The following is a 20151-nucleotide window of genomic DNA, read 5'->3' on the forward strand; positions in this document are numbered from 1 at the left end:
AATACATTTATATTAATTCTCAACAGAATACAAAACGTCAAGTTTACCGACGACCGATCGAAAGAACTCTGAATACAAATTATGAATTTTAATTGGTAGTTCGGTAACTATAGGTACCTTTAATATCTTCTAATTTATGAGTTACAATTAAACGTGTCAAATAAAAGTTACACGGCAGATGGGCCCATAATATGGCGTTAACTCGGTATCCAACTTCCTTCGAAATAAGAACCACCACGTGGGGTGATAACAAATATGCGGAAAGGGAATACAATTTCGGGCGCATCGTTACGGAATCCGTTTCTTTGCCCGTTCGAGAAAGCTCGCTTCTCCGCTTCGGGGGAGGAACTCCCGCAATTAACGACCCTTCCCGTCCATTAGCGTTTCGGCAACGACACGCAGCATCTCGTCCCTTTGAAAAGTCAAAAGCCCGACAGCCGTCGACCCCCCGCAGCGGACGAAGCCCTCGGCAAGCAGTCCGATCGATCGTCGATCGGCGAATCCCGGCCTATCTTCTCCCCTAACGAGCCGCGGCCACTTGTCCCGGGCGTACTTACACTTATTGCGCACTTAACTTATTGGCTGTAGCCGTGACGGGTAACCTTTCGGTATGTCGCGTACGACCCTCCGTCACGAAGACCGAGCGTTATCGTCCGCCGGCACGCTCGTCTTTTTCCCCTCGGTGGAGCCCCCGAGGGGCGGGGGTGGCGCCTCCGCTCGCCTCCCCTCATTTTTGCGCCTTTGGCAAGTTCTCACCGAAGCGATACCCACCGACAAACGCGGGCCCGGTAAGCCGGAGCGCGACGCGCCACGCCGGCCCGGAAGACGCGAGCGAAAGGGTGAGGTCGTTGCTCGCCGAGGGTGCGAGAGAGAGAGGGAGCGAGCGCGCTCGCCGCGGGAGGAAGAGAGAGGCCAGCGGCGGAGATTCGACGAGGGGAGCAAGAGCGGAGCAAGAGGGAAGGAGGACCGCAGACACGGGACGGCAACTTCGCGAACGATCGTTAGGTTACAAGGCGTGAGTGGTTTACACAATGGGCCTCTATTTGTAATACAAGAGGCGTTTAATAACTCCGGGCCGTTTAACGGCGAAAGCCATTCGCCCTCGTAATCCCAACCACCTGCGAATTAGCCGGGAGCGCCGCGCGAAACTCGGGGTGTAACGATGGCCGCGTTCTTCCTCGCGTATGCAAACTACCCCTCCGAGCACTCGTAACGAACCCTGTACAGAGGAGGGACGCGCGACTGAAATCTTAGCCGCCCCGAGATGGGTAATCGTTCCGTTAAGGGGTTTAGGAGTCGATTCGGGGAGAGGTTATGGCGACGCCGCGCTCCGGGGACGGGGAGTGATTTCTTATTTCATTATGCGAGGTTATGTCCCCTGTTACGTTCCGCCCTGTAATGGATGGGCGAGGAGAGGCGCGATTAAATCGTTAGGCTCCGGTAGGTAAGCTAGGTGTTGTGTCACGTTGTAACGGCGTTATTAAGTCGCTACCGATCTTAGGTGGCTCGTGAACGAGCGGACGGGTAAATTTCTGGTAGAGATGTTCCAGTTTAGGACGTGGAACCTAAGATTTGTTGGCCGAGATTATGAACGTAGTTCTTGTAATAGGGGTAATTAGTTATCAAGAATGATTTGAAATCTATGGGTTGTCCGTGAACGCCCGGTCGCGTAAATTTCTGAGCGGGATGTTCGCGTTTAGGACGCGATACCTAAGATTTGTTATCTGGGATTACTAACGCGGTTCTCGTAATGTGTGGTAATTAGTTATTAATAATTCTTTGAAATACATGGCCGAAAAAGGGAACGTGTCGATTTTATGAAGGAGACGTCGAGTGCCGTCGCGCTAACGTTCGAGTTATAATTCTTAATCAAGGATTACTTAACCCGTGATTAGAGTTAATCGCTCGATTTCCGATCACTAATCCAAGATTAATTAATTCCTATAGTTGTGATTTCGCGTTAATCGCGGCTTGAACACCCGGCCCTAAGATTTGTTATTTGAGATTAACGCAGTTTTTATAACATTTGATAATTAGTCATTACTTGAAATTCTTCGGTGGCTGGGGAAAGCGCGTTGTATACGTTATCTTTCTGTTAAAGTATAATGCCATAGAAGAGACCCTTAAATCAACAAAGGCACGGATTAACGGGCGACTCGGGATAAGAAAAAAACATAAACATCGCAGTACTATTACACACGCCCCTTTGTTCCTGCTGATTCCAGGCTTCAGTATCGTTTGAGTCCTCTCAGGTGGCAGTTCGGAGCGTGAGGTCAATTTATAGCCAGGTAACGTATAATTTCACTTGAGCATCTTCGGTTCAGAGCTTCCGACTTTGATCTACTTAAACCATTCTTCTCTTTCCCAGATGTCTTCGGCAACGTCAACTACGTTCCTCAGTGCGCGCTACACAATCTTTGCGAGAGTCTACTATACTGCAAACTGCAAGTACGATTTTCGCTATCATAACATTTTTTTTACCCTCTTAATATTCATTTCGAAAGCAAGAGAAAAACAGTTTCGTGTATTTTCTGCCGATGCTTGTTTCATTAACACTAGAACTACCAAGACCAGTCAAAATGACTGGTTTCAAATGGCTCATCCTATAAAAAAAAAATTCGCCCGTAGTTCTAGTGTTAAAAAGGTATCGCTACCGAAGCGACTTTTCTTTATCCCCACGTGAGTATATTCGTTCAATTAACCCTTGCAAGTAGACATTTTCTCGGGGAATACTCATTCACAGATTTACAACCTATTCTACAAAAATTCTTGTTCGAAGCTCCGGTTTCTCCTACACATTTCATCTAAGCACGATGATCGTTTAATATTAATTTTTTTCCCTTGCTTTCTGTCCTTCGCAAGCAGCATAGATTTTTACTGTCAGTGTACCGTTGACATAGAATTACTCTTTAACACTAGGTTTACGGGCGTTTTTTATATACCTGTTTCTACGAGCACCCGTCAAATTGACGGGTAAACAAAAACACGCATTTTCTTTAAAAAATCGATTCATTCAAATTAAGTCTGCATTAAACAACACTAGGCTTTACGTTTAAATAAATTATTAATAAGTAAAAAGTCCTTTTTTAAAAATTATCACGGAAATGATTGGAATGCTCGTCCTCTCATCCTCGGAGTCAGAACTAGAAAGAATGCGCATCCTTTTCTTGCTACGACACCCTTTAAAGAAGTTTTCCTCTTCACTATCCGAAGATCCTTCTATCTCTCCACTTTCAATGCAAACTTTCGCTCTCATCTTCGCCTTACACTCACTGCAACGAAGCAAATATATATGGATTGTTTATGAAATTAGCTAATCCGTCAATTTGACGGGTTTCGTAGAGATAGGTATACTACATACAGATTTTAATAATTAGAAGGCTTAGGAAAAAATAACTGTGTGTACAAATTCTTTGGATGAAATGATTAATTTACGATAAAAAAATGGTTAAAATGAATGCTATGGTTTTTTCGGTATTTCTTTTCGAAGTTTGAATTCCGTCAAATTGACGGGTCCCGTAAATCTAGTGTTAAACTAGAACCACGGGCAAAGAGTAAACGCGAAGCCAAAGCGGCGAGTAAATCACGGAGATAATGAACGATGAAAGGAAAGTAGTTAGAATTAGTGGCGAAGTTGTTGAAAAGTTTGCGCAACGAGTATTTGGTCACATCGCACATAGGAAAGTGCGAATCTGTCGGATGATGAAAACCTCGTAGGTCCATGCAGTAACGATATTTGCGTAGGACGCATGTGTTATTCAGTGATCACCTGAGCAATTAAGCCCGCGAGGGTCGGATGTTTCGAAATGGCTCCAGTATTCGCGCATCCATAGAATAACGGCCAGCCGCGGACGTTAGTTGCCATTCAGGAAGGAGATTTGGTCGGCATAAATCATTTTAATGCACTCGGTGATTCCCCCAATGTGACGTAGAACCGTAACGTGGATCCGTTACAAGATGGAATTGTTTCGCCGAGGCTCAGCCGATTGTAAAGAACGTCGAATCGTTCCGATGTCGACTTAAGCCGGGGAAATGGCAGTTCGGTTGCAATAGTACTCGTAAATCGTAGGGAGCTGCGAGATCTTTCCTTTAGCTCCGAAAAGAGATTAACCCTTTAAGTGGCTAATAAAGTCCAGGCAGATATACTAATACAGGCCAATTTCGCCTTTAGTACCTTTATAGAGTCCGCTTTATTGCCTCGGGGCTTGTATTTATTCGTAACGTTTAACACCTCTCGCTTTGGTGTCGAGCAGTTCGCGTCCCGACTCCCCGCGGGGCTGTCCCTTAATCTGCAACTTTACATTTTAATTCAAGTTAAACGGATACTTCCTAATTATTTGAAAGGGGAAAATGAAACAATCTTATATATCAATTATTTATCCTGAACAAGTGAGCGCACCTGGTTATCGTTAATAAATGTTTCTCAGTATTGGATTTAGCTACGTCGATCGTTTGTAAATTCGAGAAGACTTCCATCGTTTGATTTGAGATAAAAAGGATAATGTAATTTACCTGAAATAACGCTATTTGTCAGGAGTATTAATGCATTCGCATTGGCTCATTTGCAGATCAATGTTTCGAGCGTAACATGTGCGTCAAATGTCAGATTTCCGGGGCGAATGCGTTAACGGTGTCGTTATCCCATTGAAGTATATACGAATTCGTATTTTTTTTTTGCGGTAAAATTGGAAAAACGGGTTAAAATAGAGAAAGCAGTTAAATACTCTACGTGTTGCTGATTCCTTTTATCCAAAGAAAATAGTTTATTATATAAAAGCGCAGAAAAATGATTGAAGTATATACGAATTCGTATTCTTTTTGCGGTAAAATTGGAGAAACGGGTTAAAATAGAGAAAGCAGTTAAATACTCTACGTGTTGCTGATTCCTTTTATCCAAAGAAAATAGTTTATTATATAAAAGCGCAGAGAAATGATAAAATTCATGAGACACGTACATTATCTATTTTATTATTTCAATACGAAGTACATTGATTTTTTCCAGTTTTTTAATTTATTTTTCAACGTTTGATAATCCTTATCTTCTCGTTACTCGAAATTCAAGTCCACATCGACAGGTATAACAATTGCCGCGAGTTGCTTATTATAAAAAAAGAAGTTCTTTATATAATTGGTGAGAAGAAATTGCGTTTCAGAGGAATTCGTTTGTATTTCTAGGAATCCAATACGACCGTTTTAACGATATCTTTTCTCCGTTGATGTACGAATTATTTCCGTGTTACAACTAGAAAATGAAAAGCAATTGAATAATCTACGTATTGCTCATTTCTTTTATTCAAAGTAAGTCAGTTTCGATACAAAAACGCAGGAAAATGCAGAAATTCATAAATATACATTAACCATTTCATTGTTTCTCTTGTAATTTTTTCACTCCTGATAATCCATAACATTCGAAATTCTGGTATACTTCGACACGTATAGCTATTGCCGCTAGTCGCTTCTTATCAAAGATAAAAAATTTCTTAAATCACCGTCGTGAAGGAAAGGAAGGAAAAGGCACGAACAAAAAATTGAGGAATTCGTTTGTCTTACGGGGAAGTTAAATCTATTAGTTTTTGCGGTGGAGCTCGAAAGATCTCGTGTAATTTCAGCGAACAAGGTGCGTAGTCATGTCGGCGCTTTTTGCACAACGCGGGGGTGTCTTAATGGTGGTTTGTGCAAGGGGAGAGGGGCGCGCGATGAAGGGAGGGTGGAAAACATCGAGTTTACTTTGTCGACGTCTCGGGCCATCTTACCCAAGCCTGAATGTAGCGTAAGCTGATGAAACAAGGGCGATTAGAGTAGCTCCGGTTGAACATTCTTCTTCTCAAGTATCGACCCGTCCCAGCTAACTAAACAGGGCGCGCGACTCTTCTGGTACCTGCCAGCGGGAAACTAATATAAGGAAGCCGGGAGAATTCTCGGGGAAAAATATTTTTTCATAAATATCAAAGCGGAAACCGGCCGCGGGAGTCGAAGTAACGCGACCCGGGGATCCTTAAGCTTGGGGTGCCGAATTAAGCTTGTTACCAGGGGCCATTAATTATTCATGTGCCGATCGTCCTCCCGACATCTATGGTACTTCGGTACTTGGTGTCAAAGCGCTTATAAGGTTCATTATAGGAAAATCCAACTGGGGCTGGATGATTGCGATTTGAAAACGATTCGTCGCATCCGATGGACCGATTTGCTGGATCTTTGGAAAGGCCCTGATTGAATCGTGACGGCTCCCTAGAAATGGAATGACCTATTGCGGTTTAAATGGTTTTATTTTTTTTATATATATATTCATCTCTCTAGGTTCTACTTCGTTTAACCTTCTCCTTTATTCGGGGCATCCTGCGTAACTCGGAAATATCTCGCTATTTAGTTTATTTGTTTGATTCCGGGCGGTTAAGTCGATTCGCGATGGGAGTTACCGATTGTAGGTTGAATTTCCAGTAGGTAGGTTTGTACACAGAGACACATGCGAGCGTTTGTTCGTGCTCACCACAATAGCAGCAGGAACGATACCTACTTACAGACAAAGCGTGAGCTCCCTTTCCACATTTGGCTTGTGCGTATTCTAACAGTTTCGACGGAGCCAAGTGAATTCGGGCAACGCAAACCCCTCCAATAAACTACGTGCGAACATGTGAGCAATCAAACTACCGGAAACACTCGCACATGTGCGCCGGTACATAGCGAAAAATTAATGTTATTAAATAATCCCATTTGTTGCGCGTCCCTAAGCACGTGGTCGTGAAGTTACCGCACGCTCGAGTGGGAGCAGTAACGTAAGATGCTTTCATCACTTTAAAGAATGAAACTTAATCTACCGATAAGCATTGCACCTATTCATATAAAAAGTGAATTATCTTAATTTTCTATCTAGTTTGGTGTTTCTTTTTTATGCCCATATTGATGTGGAATGGCTACGACTCGTTATTTGCAATATATTTAGTGGAAGGTGTTGGCAGTTTATAATTACACGCGCTTAATGGAATTCTCACCCTCGATGCATTTTGACGGAATTTCGTAATACATATTTATTTTTTGTCGATGTTATGCTTTGGGTAGAAGTAGTTCGCGTATTATATTTTAGCTACTTGAAGAATGCAACGTTCCTGGAATGATTATAAAAAAAAAAAAATTTCCGGAGAACATATTAAAAATTTGGCGATTAAGTCCCCCCGGTTTTTGTTTTACAGGACATTACCTGGACGTGAAGGTCTACACCGCCATGGTTATGGGGGATGAACGGTCGGTTCCGGATAATTAATTTTTTTCTCCGTTTGCACGATCATTTGTTATCATTTTCCGGGGGGTATATTAAAAATTTGGTGATTAAGACTATATGGTTTGTGTGGTACGTTTGATGGTCGGTGGAGTGTATCGTTTCTGTATAGGGGTACGTTTTTTTAGCGAGGGGGGGTTGAATCAAGAACCACCATTGTTTTTTTTTGTTTCATGTACCTTAGAATTGCAAATTAAATGTTGTGAACTCAAGAAATTTTTTTTTTTTCAATCGTTGCAGGAACGTTGCATTCTTCAAGTAGCTTGTATTTTACCGAATCGCCCCGAAGCGACGACGACTTTAAAGGTCTCGGCTGGAAGAAATGTCGAGAATTGATGATAAACGACAGGTGGCATTATTAGGTTAAGTTGCCTCCTCGGTCTCGCAATGGTTCTCTTTCACTCGTCCTCGGCAGTTGCAGGGTGCATAGGTCGCGCGTACAGAGCGCATCACGCGAGAAACGTGACGACATTACGAGGCTCCAGTGCCGTGTACAAACGCAATTCGCATCTTGCTGAAATTTTGTTGAATGCACGCTATCTGCCACCTTCCACGTGTTGCCGTGCAATCGCTTTAAAAGTCACGGACACGTCACGCCATTTCCATCACTTCACGGAAAAAATCGCGGTAACGGCCTAGCACCGAGACCACGAGTCCACTCCAATTGCATTTTTTTTTTTTTTTTCGAAAACCTCGCAAATTTTTATTTCCTGAGATCACTTAAAAGTGCATTTAATCCTCCGGGTATAAATAATTTCAACTCCTTTATTGTCTGGGGCCTACACGTTGATCTAAGATGGTGGGACTTATCAGCTGATTCCACGAACTTGCTAAAGTTCCTCTGTACAGGCTTTTTGCAGACAATGTGCTTGGGTGACTTGGCAATGTTAAAATTACGAAAAAGCAGATTTTCCTCTCTGAAGCACGTAGAGAGTATTTGGTATATTATACGATCGTTTGATCGACTGCGCTTTGTGTATTTCGGAAAATGTTTCCGTCGAGGGGACCGAATTTTCGTTCACTTGACCTAACTTGTTTGCTTCAATCGACTAAAGTGCTCTGGATAAATTGTGAATTTTAAAAAAGGTTTTCTGACAATAAACCAAATTATTTTGGTTAAATGTCCAAATTACTTCAATACACCTATGTTCTTTTGACGCACTGCCGCGCTATCCGTAACAGCTGAAAGTATTTCAACTGCGGCAGTATTGCATTATAAAACTGTCGACAATTTACATATATCTACTTATTCTTAATGGAACCGATGAAATGACCGGTTTCTACATAAAGGTCAAATTTTTGTCATTTGAATTCAAATAACCACTATAGTAAGGGCAATGCTAAACAAAATGATTTTCAAGTAATAATTAAGAGGTACCGATTTTTTATTTTAATCTCAACATTCATACCATTTCTATTTGAACTTCTTGCGCGATAATAGGTAACCCGATGAAACGTGTAAATACCGTTTGTACGTACTACGAAACAACATTCAATCAATACAAACCGACGAAATGGAAATATCCAAATACATTTTACGTACATCTATGTATCTATCTATCGGCATCTACGTACAGAATGAAACGCTGTTAAAGAATATCTAAATGTGTTTCACAATTGAAACTTTAAATTGGACCGCTCAATCGATCACGGTGTAAATATGTACAGTGCCCACGTATCCGCAAATAAACCACGAGGGAACGGAGCTAGGTGACGGAAAATTGATTTCCTACATACACGTGATAGGAAAAGTAGGAAGATCGGTCAAGGAGCGATACGATTTCATGAACGATTAGAAATGCAAACGTTTAAACGCGTAATTTGACCGGTCCGGTAGTTGTGCCGTTACGGCCAGGACACGATCGAGGGGCTCCGGACAGAGGAAGGATTAATCTTTGGCTCCTAACCTCTCTCGCGAAAAGCAAGAGACCCCCCCGAAAGAGCGCCGGGGGGAATTTACTCCTCTAATCTAACGGCGACGGGTGTACCCGGGAAGAATCCCGGTGCGCCGTAAATTCGCCGGCATTAACGTCGCCGGGTGTACGGGGGAATGCCGGGGCTCGCGGCACAGAGATACACATTAGAGTTAATAGCTTTTACCCCGGCGGGCGGGATTGGAATCGCGACTTTGAAGTGGGTTCGCTCCCTTTCGGCGCGCACGCGAGCTAATTCGCAGCCACTTATATCCCCGCGCTGGGCTCGGGCGAGCGCTCGCGCGCTTTCGCGCTTTTCGGCCGCGTGCGCGCGTTCCGTGTACACCGGCCGGACGGAGCGGGAGCCTTTATGAAAAGCGAATGAGCACATAGCGCGCATACCCGCCACCGCGGAAAGTGCCTCGCCGGCTATTAGCAAGTCTTATTCGCTAATGCCGGATCCGGATCCGCGAGTCCTCGGGGCCCCGGGCGGCGTCTCGCGGGGTTCTTTCGCTGATTGCTTCGCGCCCGGGGACGAGAGGAGCTCCGCTCGGGAAAGGGGTTGATTGAAACGATTCGATTGGTCTCGGCGGGGCCGATAGTCACGCGGCTCGCGTGTCGCCGGATTCGCGATCCGCGGCATTATTATCGGTACAATCGATGGCTAAGCAAACGTGATTTGCGGACGAACGAGGCGACGGGCCCGGCCGAACGAATGGCTTCAAACGGAATTAGAGCGGGCGGTGCTTTTATTAGAGAGTCGAAATAAAAATGAGCTACGTGACGGGAAACGGAAATGGGAACCCGAAGTTGACGCGGAGTCGGGGAGGGACGCCTCCGCTGTTCCTCTATCTAATCAGCGACTCGCGGGATGTGGCGGGTCCATGGGGTGCTGCCTCTCTCATAGTTTCGCCCTTTCGAGATAAGATGTGCTTGTCGGGGGGGAGATTTTTGGGACTCAAAGATCGGGGGTTTCGGGGGAGTCCCGAGATTGGGCCGAAATGGAAAGGTACTTGACGAGTACGCGAAGAGGACGGTGTTACGGACACTTTGGTATCTTTTTAAACGGTGTCGTTTACGCGACTTTATTTTTATTTTTTTCATTTTTTTTTGTAGCAAGATTTACTTACTTTGATACGGTGGCAAACGTTTCTCTCGAGAAATTCTATTCCTCAGATTTTAACGAGTGCTTCTTTTGCACGGTACTCGTGCACCGTGTAAAATGATACCCAGGGGCATTTAGTGCGTTTTGGACGATTTTCGATGAATAAAGTGTGAAATCATGAGAAATTTATAGTACGAATTGGACAGAGAAGGGCCCTGAGAACCGCTTAAACCAAAAAGTGTTCGTATCCGTTTATGGTCATTGATTAGAAATTGATTACGTAGGATGTATGAGCCATGTCTATATGACGTCGACTTTCGCAAATGTTTTTACCAATTGCAATTTAGCGTCGGTTTTATTTTAAAAAGTTTGGATATATACAGTCGATTCTGTGTACCCCAAGATATGTCTGCAGCAAATCAATGTAGATTAAACATCTTCTATCATTTTGAAGGCAATGAAAATAAGAATATATTGCCTTAGAAACAACCTGTTTTGACATTGCAACGAAACTTGTTGACGAAACGACGAATTCTCATCGCAGACTTGTATAACAGTGTACGACGTTTAATGTATACTAATACCAAATAGATGGCAATACCTATAGCAGAAATATATACGAAGTTCTCTGTGCTCCATTCTCCCCTATCTGTAGTAGGGATGGAGAAAGGAGTCTAGAGTGTAATGGGTGGAGTGTTAAGTGATTCAGGAGGCTGCCTGTGAGTAGTTAGCTTTGAGGGTTGCGAATGCTTAGTTTTAATGTATTGCGTAAAGCGCACGGTTCGCCAGACTCGTTGTTAGAGTTTTAGCACGAATAGTACACTCGTCGGCTGAAAGTGTGTATTCTCTAGCAACGTGCACATGATTTTGCCATAAGAATGGATAGAATTTAAAATGGCTGAACAACGAAAAACGCGTCATAATCTAAACGCATTCGTTCTAAGTGTCTATTGTATGATCATATCCGTGAATTTCTTTCAATTATTTGATTTTATTTCCGGTACCTTCAACGTAAAGTGTCTGCACCAGCGACAATCTTCCACTTAATTAGAGAGCAGGGTCAACTCTCTCATATTTGTAATCGTTGTACGAGCTCAGTGGGACAATTATCTTAGTGTGGATCCTTTCCCCTTAGTGTAGACTTCTTTTTTTACGCTTTCGGTGTAGTGCCACCTTCGGAATATCCGGCGTAACCATAACTGCTACCGGGAAATTTTAAACCCATGAAAATACATGAGATCAGGGATCTTGCAGACCACGGTATAATAAAAGTTGAAACTGCAAATTAATTCAGACCGGAGGAAATTCAATCAGGGTCAATGCGGATTTCCTAACGGCCTGGGTACCATTACCGACGGAAACCTTTTCATCCAATTCCAACATTGCTTTGAATTGTGACGCTAGAGTCTGTAAATTCAGAATTTAATTCTAAATCGCGAGGAAGACATATTTATGTGTAGTGTCAGTGCCCTGTGCGGTCCAATAAAGTTAATACAATAAAAAAAAATGAAAGCGTTTAGCTATACGAATAGTTGTGTCGCCAATAAGGCAATAAAGATTAAGAATAAGACTAAATAGAAGTTAGAGTGAAATGTAATGTTTGTATGATTGTGGGGTGAAATGAGAGGTTTTTAGATTAAATGACAGCTCGATAGGTGATACCGTTTATGCGTGGTTGAGAGTTCGTGAAGTGCGAGCGGCCGTGTGACTCAGTGAGTGAGAATTTAGGCGCATAAAGAAATGTATTGATGAGTGTGGGAATGAAAGAGTGAGGAATATGAATCGAGTGAGAAAGAAATTAGAGTGAGGCTGGATGAGAATGATCGAATGAGAGTTAGTTCTAACTGAGGAGAGCTCGAGCGAAGTCGGAGGGAAAATCAAGTCCCTTTTTCTGAGATCTTTAAGACGTACTCTTCAATGTATTCAATTTCTTTATATTCATTTTTTTTTATTAATAAATCAACCGTTCATGTTAATCCTGACACTTGAAATTTTATCCTACATATGTACCGTGAGAAAGTCGCACCCCTTTGTTTAAACGGTAGACGATATCAACGAAATATCGAACAATGTTCCAAATGGTGGAACATTTTTCTGAGAGCACTGCAGGCAAACACTGGATGGTGCGAACCAATTCGAAGTTTAGGGCAGATCAACGAGCGTGTTTTTTTTTCTTTTTTTTATTTCTTTACGCTTAAACCAGAAGTACGCGTTGACGCGTCGATGAGCCGCCGGTGATATAAACGTCGCGTTAAAATGCTGCTGGCTCAGCGTAACGTTGACGTACACGTCTGGGTTGAACACAAAAAAAAATTGCGGGATCAAATACGTTCAAGTTGTCACCCTGCAAAATATTGCACGTACAGGACGTGCTGAAAAAAAATGATAGCATTGACGCGTCGTTTGGCCCCAGGCTCGATCCATTTGACTCCTCAGTTAACGTGGTTTCATTGAACTCGATATCACTTATTAGTTTGATAATTGGCAACTTTAAGATGATCCTCCTTCATCCGTTTTATGACGTACCCAATTAAATCTTACCTCTCGATTACTTTCATATGACTTCTTTGGCCGATGCAAAAGACATATTCCGAATAGAAAATTTGATTCTACTTAGAATCTCTAATTGTAAACCTAAAATGGGTTTTGAGATAATATATTGGCAGGTAATTTCTATACAATTGAGGTCCTTTTTTAGACCTTAAGAGTGGTACATATTTCCTCTACTTGTAGGCATAAAGTAGACCTTATTTCTTATCAAGTAGGACGTACAAAGTCGAAAGTAGAACTGAACCCTATAACTATGGCGAAGTCGGACGTGAAAATATACCACCTGTACGGATAGTTTGGCCACGGGGTGTTAATATTTTACATGAATTCGATATTCATTTGTCGCTTTGAATACATGGGAACGAGGAGGGTCACTATAGTGGCGTTTCGTAAAAAAAAAAACGTTGGTCATGCGAAAGCCATTATGGTGGCAAGGGCTAAAGAGTGAAATAAGAACATAGAGGTCGTACTTATGTTACGCAGCTTCAGGATATGGTTATGATTTCGACTCGGGGTGGGCAAAACTTGCGTTTTGAGAAGAATAGAACTGAAAAATTCTGGTTGTGATTAGAAAGTATCTCTTCTAGTTCCTCCTCGGGGCAGTTAGCTCCAAAATGGCTGCTTCCGGGTCATCTCGATGCGGTGTCGGTTCGACATCGAGCTCGTTTCCGGGAGCGGCGACGCGATCCGATCGCGAAATGCACCTGCACGCAGGTGGAAAAGGAGTCCGGCGTCGCGATCGAGTGGCTGCAAAGTGGCCGATCCGGGAGGATACCTTCGGTGCCGTGAGGAGCGAACGTTGGCTCCTAATGGCTCCAGGAGTCCGGAGACGATCTCTCTTTCTCTCTTTCCTTCGGCGGTCTCGCGTGGCCGCCGCGACTCCCAAGAAATGTGCAGACGAGGGCAACGGAGCGGGCTCGGCCCGGTAATGGCACCGGAAACTACACTTACCCCCGACTTCTGGCGCTTTGAGCCTTTCCGCGCAAGCTTCTCTCTTCGACTTCGAGAGGGCGTGCACCTTCGGGAACGGCCATTTGCTCTTCTCCCATATCCGACATCCATGAATCTCGGCCTCCAGGATCCACCTTTGCGATCCTCGGAGTGCCGCCGACCTCCACGCGACTCCGCACTGCGGGTTCCGCAGCCGTGGGTGCGTTCTTCTGGCCGTTGCTTCCGCTCACCTGACCGCGTACCTTCTTCGGAAAGACCGAATCCCCTTCTGGTCTGAACTACTCGCGTCGGATGCTTGGAATGGTCCACTGAATTCGGGGTTTGCTTAGACGATGGCTTCCGTGGGTTTTGCTTGGTGACAAGAGGTACACCTGCGTAGCATCGAAATAATGGATTTATTTTTCGGCAGGTAGCAATTGCTTAACTTAGATTTGTAAAGAAATGTATTGGTTTCGGTAGGCAGGTCGATCGAACGACCGTTCGTTCGATGCTCTCGAAGCATCCGTAGAGAAGTTCCGATTGATTCTTCTTTGCTATCCTGAGCGGAATATTATGTACAGGACTCAATATAGTGGTGGGAATTTAATTATCACAATTTTAACGAAATAGTTATAGTCGATGGCCTACTTCTAGGATTATGCTTTATTTAATTCAGAGTCCACGGTAATGGTTGTTATTTTGAACATCGTCTACTGACTATGCAGCTGCTATCCTATTTCAAATACCCCTATTGAATGAGTCGTTGTTCAACAATTCATTTCCTTATTCTTGCAAGTATCCGATATGAGAAGCATTTCAATTCCTGACCTATCCGTTCCTCGTGATTTCTAAATATTTAATTACACGACTAATTAAAACGCATCATTTATAATTATTTCCAATCGATAATGAAATCGTTGAAACCGGCTATTTCCACGGTGTCTGGTGCGACACCTGGTTCCATCTCGGCAGGAGGTGAGCAAGTGTTCCAGCTATATGCCGATTTTGAACACGTTCAGAGGCGTTTCCAGGGCCAAGGTTCTCGGCCAAACCGTCTACTCGATCGTCCAAAAATCTGTAACAACCATTTTCCAGTTGTAGGATGTAAAACGGGAGGCACGATATTCCGCGGCGAATCACTTTGTTCGGTTATTGCGGACCCGGGAACCAGCGGCACTTCGGTCTCCATATTACTTACGGAATTTGGAACGTTCGATGGAAACCGTATCACCGGCTCCCGCTCGGGGAACAAAAACACGAATTGGAATTGTTCGCATGTCGGCGGCGAGCAATTCGCAGGTGAGAGTAGCGCACTTTCCGCGAGTGACACGTACGCCAGGTTTTGTCAAGGTTTTACAGCGACCCCAGCGGTACGTTCGTAATTTGGAAATGGCCCCGGCGAAAACGACACGCGTGTCTTCGGTTCCGCCAATAATTTTCTACGTAATTCAATTCGCCCGGATATCCCGCGGTTTCGTTAATCCACGGCGTCGCCGCTCGAATTACCGAAAAGTAATTACATCATAATGCGGCCGTCCCGGTTAATTCGCTTAAGCTCAAATAAACCGTTTGAATGCGACCGTGGCTCGGGTGTGCACTTTCTTCTTTTTTGTTTTTTTATTTCCATCTCGCGCGAGCTACCCGAACGCTGACGGCAAGTTTATTAATTTACGCGCCACGCTTTGTCCACTCGGCCGATTCTACCGCGATTGTTGGCCATTCGAACGGAGCATTGTAAACGATTTTAAAGCGCGAAACCATTTTGCATCGTAGCCCCTGGGACGATCCGTGTTTAGTTATATCGTACTATACCGTGGATTAAATCGCCGCTCGGCATTGTACGCGATCGCGCATGCGCGGTGAGAAATGCATTGTTGCAACGATAGAACGAATTGCGCGAAAGGTACCATTAATTGTTAAACGCCGCGGTAGGAGGAATCGTATCGACGCTTCGATGCATAAATTCCTGGTAATTAGGGCCTCAAGAATAAGCTGCGTTATTTCCGCCAATTTAATCCGAATTAGTGCAAGTACTTTATGGGGGGACGTTTTATGCGTCTATCGAGTGGAGGTCAGAATTTAATAGCTTCATAATGGGTAACGTCTGGACCTTTATCGGATCGTGACAAATGGTCGAACACGTGTGACCAAATCGAGACAATGGCGGTAAATGAGGGGCGTGCGTGTATTTCATACGGTGAAATTAGTTTGCCCTCGGTCGTTTCGCTTCTAAGGGAAGCGTTAATGCACTTTGATCGGTTATCGAGACCGTTGGTTGCGTTGCACGTTACCCGTAAACAGTTTTCACGGCTACCCGCGTTTGCACCGACGTATCCGCGATATTTAACGACCCCATGTGTTAATATTTAACAAATAATGGTTATTTCCTTCTAAATATTACCTATGCATCGGTTAAACGAGTGGAGAACGTTCGGAGTCGTTTTTGGGATAAAAATGACGAATGAAGGTAAAACGTGTCTCAAGTAGGATATTTTGAAACGTCGATGAAAATGTATCGTCAAAATTGAAATTTAAGTTTCAAACGAAGCTTTGTTCATACATTGTTTGTATTACAGAAAGTTGTTTTGGAGACATTGTGGTGGTAATATTATGTAGGACGTAGTCGGTGAAAAATGCGTTTGTACAATGGTGCGATGCATTTTCAGGTACAAAGTACTTCCCACATTCCGTCACCGCAAAATGTGTTACTTGAGGCTCCAAGGGAATCGAATTTAACATATCTTTGTGATTTCGGGGTATGTATGTGGGCTTCTAACAATTTTTAAGGAGAAAGGTGGAATGAAAGTCCTTGTTAAGAAGCTACCTCGCTGGAGGTAACCAGACGATTCAACCAGCTGACCGGAACTCTGTCATAGAAGCCGATTTTGGTCTCGAGTTATCCGCACCTTATTCAAAATTGCTTAAGGCGACAGGAAAGTGGCGCCCAAGGAATCCATCGTTTATGGAACTTATCTTCGAACTGGGTGCACCTAATCTTTTGCAATTTTACCTCGCGAATATAGAGGCCCTAAAGAAGGTCCGGAAACTCATGAAGTTTAATTTCTTAAATCAGTTTACAAATAGTTTCCTATCGTCCTTTGCGAGAAATGAAATTTCAAGGATGTCAGGACATTCCTTAGAGCCTCCCCATTCAAGTGGTAAAATCACAATTAATTCGGTACATTCGGTCAAAAGTTTCACAAACGATAGGCCCCACATGCCACTTTCATCCCGCCTGAAAAATCTCAACGCTTCGGCCGTGAAATCATAACGTAACGAAAACCGTAATTCTCGCTCAGGAACTCCTCATACCGCTAATGTACTTCCTTTTTCCTAACGTCCCACAAACATCTAGAAAAAGCCTCTTTCGTTATCGTCACTCGGTCGTTCCCATGGATTCCCTTGCCACGCTTGAACGACCGTCGTTCCGGCTTCCCCGACAACTAATGCAGATTTCCGGTAAATCAAATTTCGAGAAACCCCACTCGGTGAGTTATTAAGCTTTCATCGCTCCCGGGAGGGGCATATCTCGGCGCTTAATAAACTTACGCGCCTCCGTTCCCCTCCTCGGTCCATTGATGCACCAGGGAGCCGCTGTCTCGGGGCTACGTAGGACCCCCCTTCGTTTGCACCGGTCGAGGGTTGCAACGTGGCTTTCCGAAGTTGTGGCCGGCGTTTTCGAGTTTGGGTACGACGGGCTTCGGTCAGGGTTTGGGTCGGGCTCGATGGCCGAGCCTGGTCTGGATGGGTCGTGGATGAGACGTGGACGAGCCTGGATGCGTCCGGATGCGTCCGGATGGGTCTTGGATGGGCGGCCGGATGGGCGGCTGGTTCCTGGATGCTCTCCGGCGGTCCTCCTTTGTTCACCCTTCGCTTCCGGTGCGCAAGACGGGCGCTCGAGCACGGATATAATACGATTCGAAATTAAACTTCCGAGCCACGCCCGGCATCCGAATAATGCGAGCGGCTGCCTAAAACAGTAAAGATATTACGTATTATTACAGCGTGCCACCGTGGCCCGGCGGGCCGCGTTCTAGCCGCCGGCGTCTTACCGATGATACGGCGCTCGGCTGCATCGCGGATGACTTTGGAGTTCGCCGGTTTTCTGCCCTTCCTCTCCCCGAGGATGTATATCTTCCGGTCTCGCCTCTCCCCGATCTTCCGAAACTTCTCGCGGAGGATCCGGCCCTCCGTTTAACGCCGAGTCCGCATATTAAGGGATTTTTGAGGAAACCTTCTTAACCAGTTAGTTGTGGCGCCCCCTTTTGCGAGCGCGCACCTATACGTGTCGCCGAAATCGAGCGATGACGAGTATACTCGTCAATCACAGAGTAAGTGTCGCTGTTAAGATGCTGAATCAAAAAGATGGGTTTATTTTATAAAATTGACACTTTTGTTACTAATGTATATTTATTTGGTTAACTTAAACATATATTATATACTTATTAGACGAAAAACGCAAGAGAAATTAAATGCATATGATAGTAAGAATTTAAATTCCTGCCGTGGCGTGGTATTCGGCAAAACAGGGTGTTACACATAATGGGACTTTGCAAATGGAACACCAGGAACGGGATTCTTTCCTGATCTTGCGTTTATAACAACGTGCACACCTTCGGGTAGGACTTTTTGTGTTCGAAGTTCTGGGTATATGATCCAGAACATGATTCCCGAGTAATTGTGTTACATTAGGCCTAGATGGCCGAGTTTGTGTCGATTTTTCCCGTGTTATTGGATACGATGCAATAGTGTCCTCAACGTATTCTAGCAACAAAATTCGCGATAACGTTCCATTATTTTTTTTATACAATATATATGAATTCAAACAAATAATATCTAATAGATGGCAAGCTGTTTCAGCCGGTGCATACGGGGCGCATGAGTTTATCTCAAATTATTTATATTTTTTATTCGTTTGTTTTATTCCGGCCTGGCCTCAAAATATTCTAAACATCTTGAAATTTGAGAATATGTTTTGTTTTTCTCAAAAATTAAAGTTTAAATAGCCAATGGTCCCTACTTTATACGCATGACGAGTATACTCGTCAATGCACAAAATCGTGCCACTTCTCTATGACGAGTATATTCGTCCATCACAGTTAACTGGTTAAGACACTTTGGTACGCGTCGGTTCACACGTTTATAAAGTGGCCAGATCGTGATAGCGAAACGCTTCCTTGTTTTACGGTCAATTACTATCTAGATTTATCTTTGGGTTTTGGCATTCACGTAATTTTCGTAAACCTTCGCGTTGGCGTTATTTCATTTCAACTTGTCCAAGAAATCGATCAGCGGCCGTGATTCTGGCTTTGACAATTGTGATTCGTATCTTTGCTCGTTTTCGTTGGGATCTCATCTCAATTCTCTATTTTTACCGTTAATTGCTCTTTACGTTCATCCATGTGTTTAGGTATCGACACAATTTCCGTACATTTTATTTTTACGGTTCGTCGTCATTTATATTCATCTTTGTGCATAAGTATTTAGATAATTCGCGTAAATGTTTACGATAGCGTTAGCGCGTTATTTTATCAATTGATTATTGACGTTTGGAGTGAAACGTTCGGGTTACGAGAACGTGGTTGAACCATTTCGTTGACCACTGTTCTCTGGTTTCGTAAAGCGTTCGGCCGTGAACAACTCCATCCCTCCAGAGGAAAACTTCTCGGAAAACGTGAGTATCGAGGTCGATCCTCGTAGATCGTCCTTTCCGTGGAGGGAGAACTCGTCCAAGCAGGATGCCGAGGTTAGGCGATGCCACCGAGTTACGGACGCACGGAAACGAGGGGGTGCCTCGTGCTCGTTAGGGCGGATAAACCCCAGGATCTTTGACTCCGGTGGAAAGGGATCCCCGTAGATCCTGGGCCGACATTCTTGTCCATGTGTGAAATGTTTGTAGTTCCGAGAGGATCCCAACTATTCGAAGAGTCTCCAAGTCCCACGCTTCTACGATCGCGGTAAAAACGTAGATTGACTCAAGGGTCGACGAGTTAGCCCGGAAGTGCGTCTAATTAATTCTTCGGGTTCGTTATAAATAGAGGCGAGAGCGGTCGACGTTTCGCTTGGAATGATCGAGGACAATTTTGTCATCGCGCGGGTACGTGCATCGCAAAACGCGTCGAAGTAATAATCGCTTCGCGTGCAATTGCAATCTAGATAGTTTGCCGTACCGTGCATCGGTGCAAACAAAGCATCGATGCACGTAAGTAAAAGGAAAAAGAGCTCGATACGAATATCGGTTCCCTTGTACGGGTTTCCAATTTGCCGAGTTGCAACAAGGCTATCACGCGCTCGGTACACCGGAGCTTACCCCACGTGCCATGCTTAACTCTCTGCTCGATTTAGAGCCTTACCGAGTAATCCGTTTCCTCGTTGAAGTC

General features: G+C 44.2%; 1 long non-coding RNA gene across 1 annotated transcript in view; it reads left to right on the forward strand.

The window, feature by feature from the left end:
* The first annotated feature begins 2242 nt into the window (after positions 1–2242).
* Positions 2243–20151, forward strand: part of LOC111673862 — a 55624-nt gene continuing 37715 nt past the window's right edge. Inside the window, exons 1-2 of the long non-coding RNA XR_002762129.1 lie at positions 2243–2288; positions 2369–2448. This is a non-coding gene — a long non-coding RNA (uncharacterized LOC111673862). The remainder of the gene's footprint in view (positions 2289–2368; positions 2449–20151) is intronic.

Source organism: Orussus abietinus, unplaced genomic scaffold, assembly GCF_000612105.2.
Source record: "Orussus abietinus isolate OABI.00-Male unplaced genomic scaffold, Oabi_2.0 scaffold133, whole genome shotgun sequence".
Lineage (NCBI taxonomy): Eukaryota > Metazoa > Arthropoda > Insecta > Hymenoptera > Orussidae > Orussus > Orussus abietinus.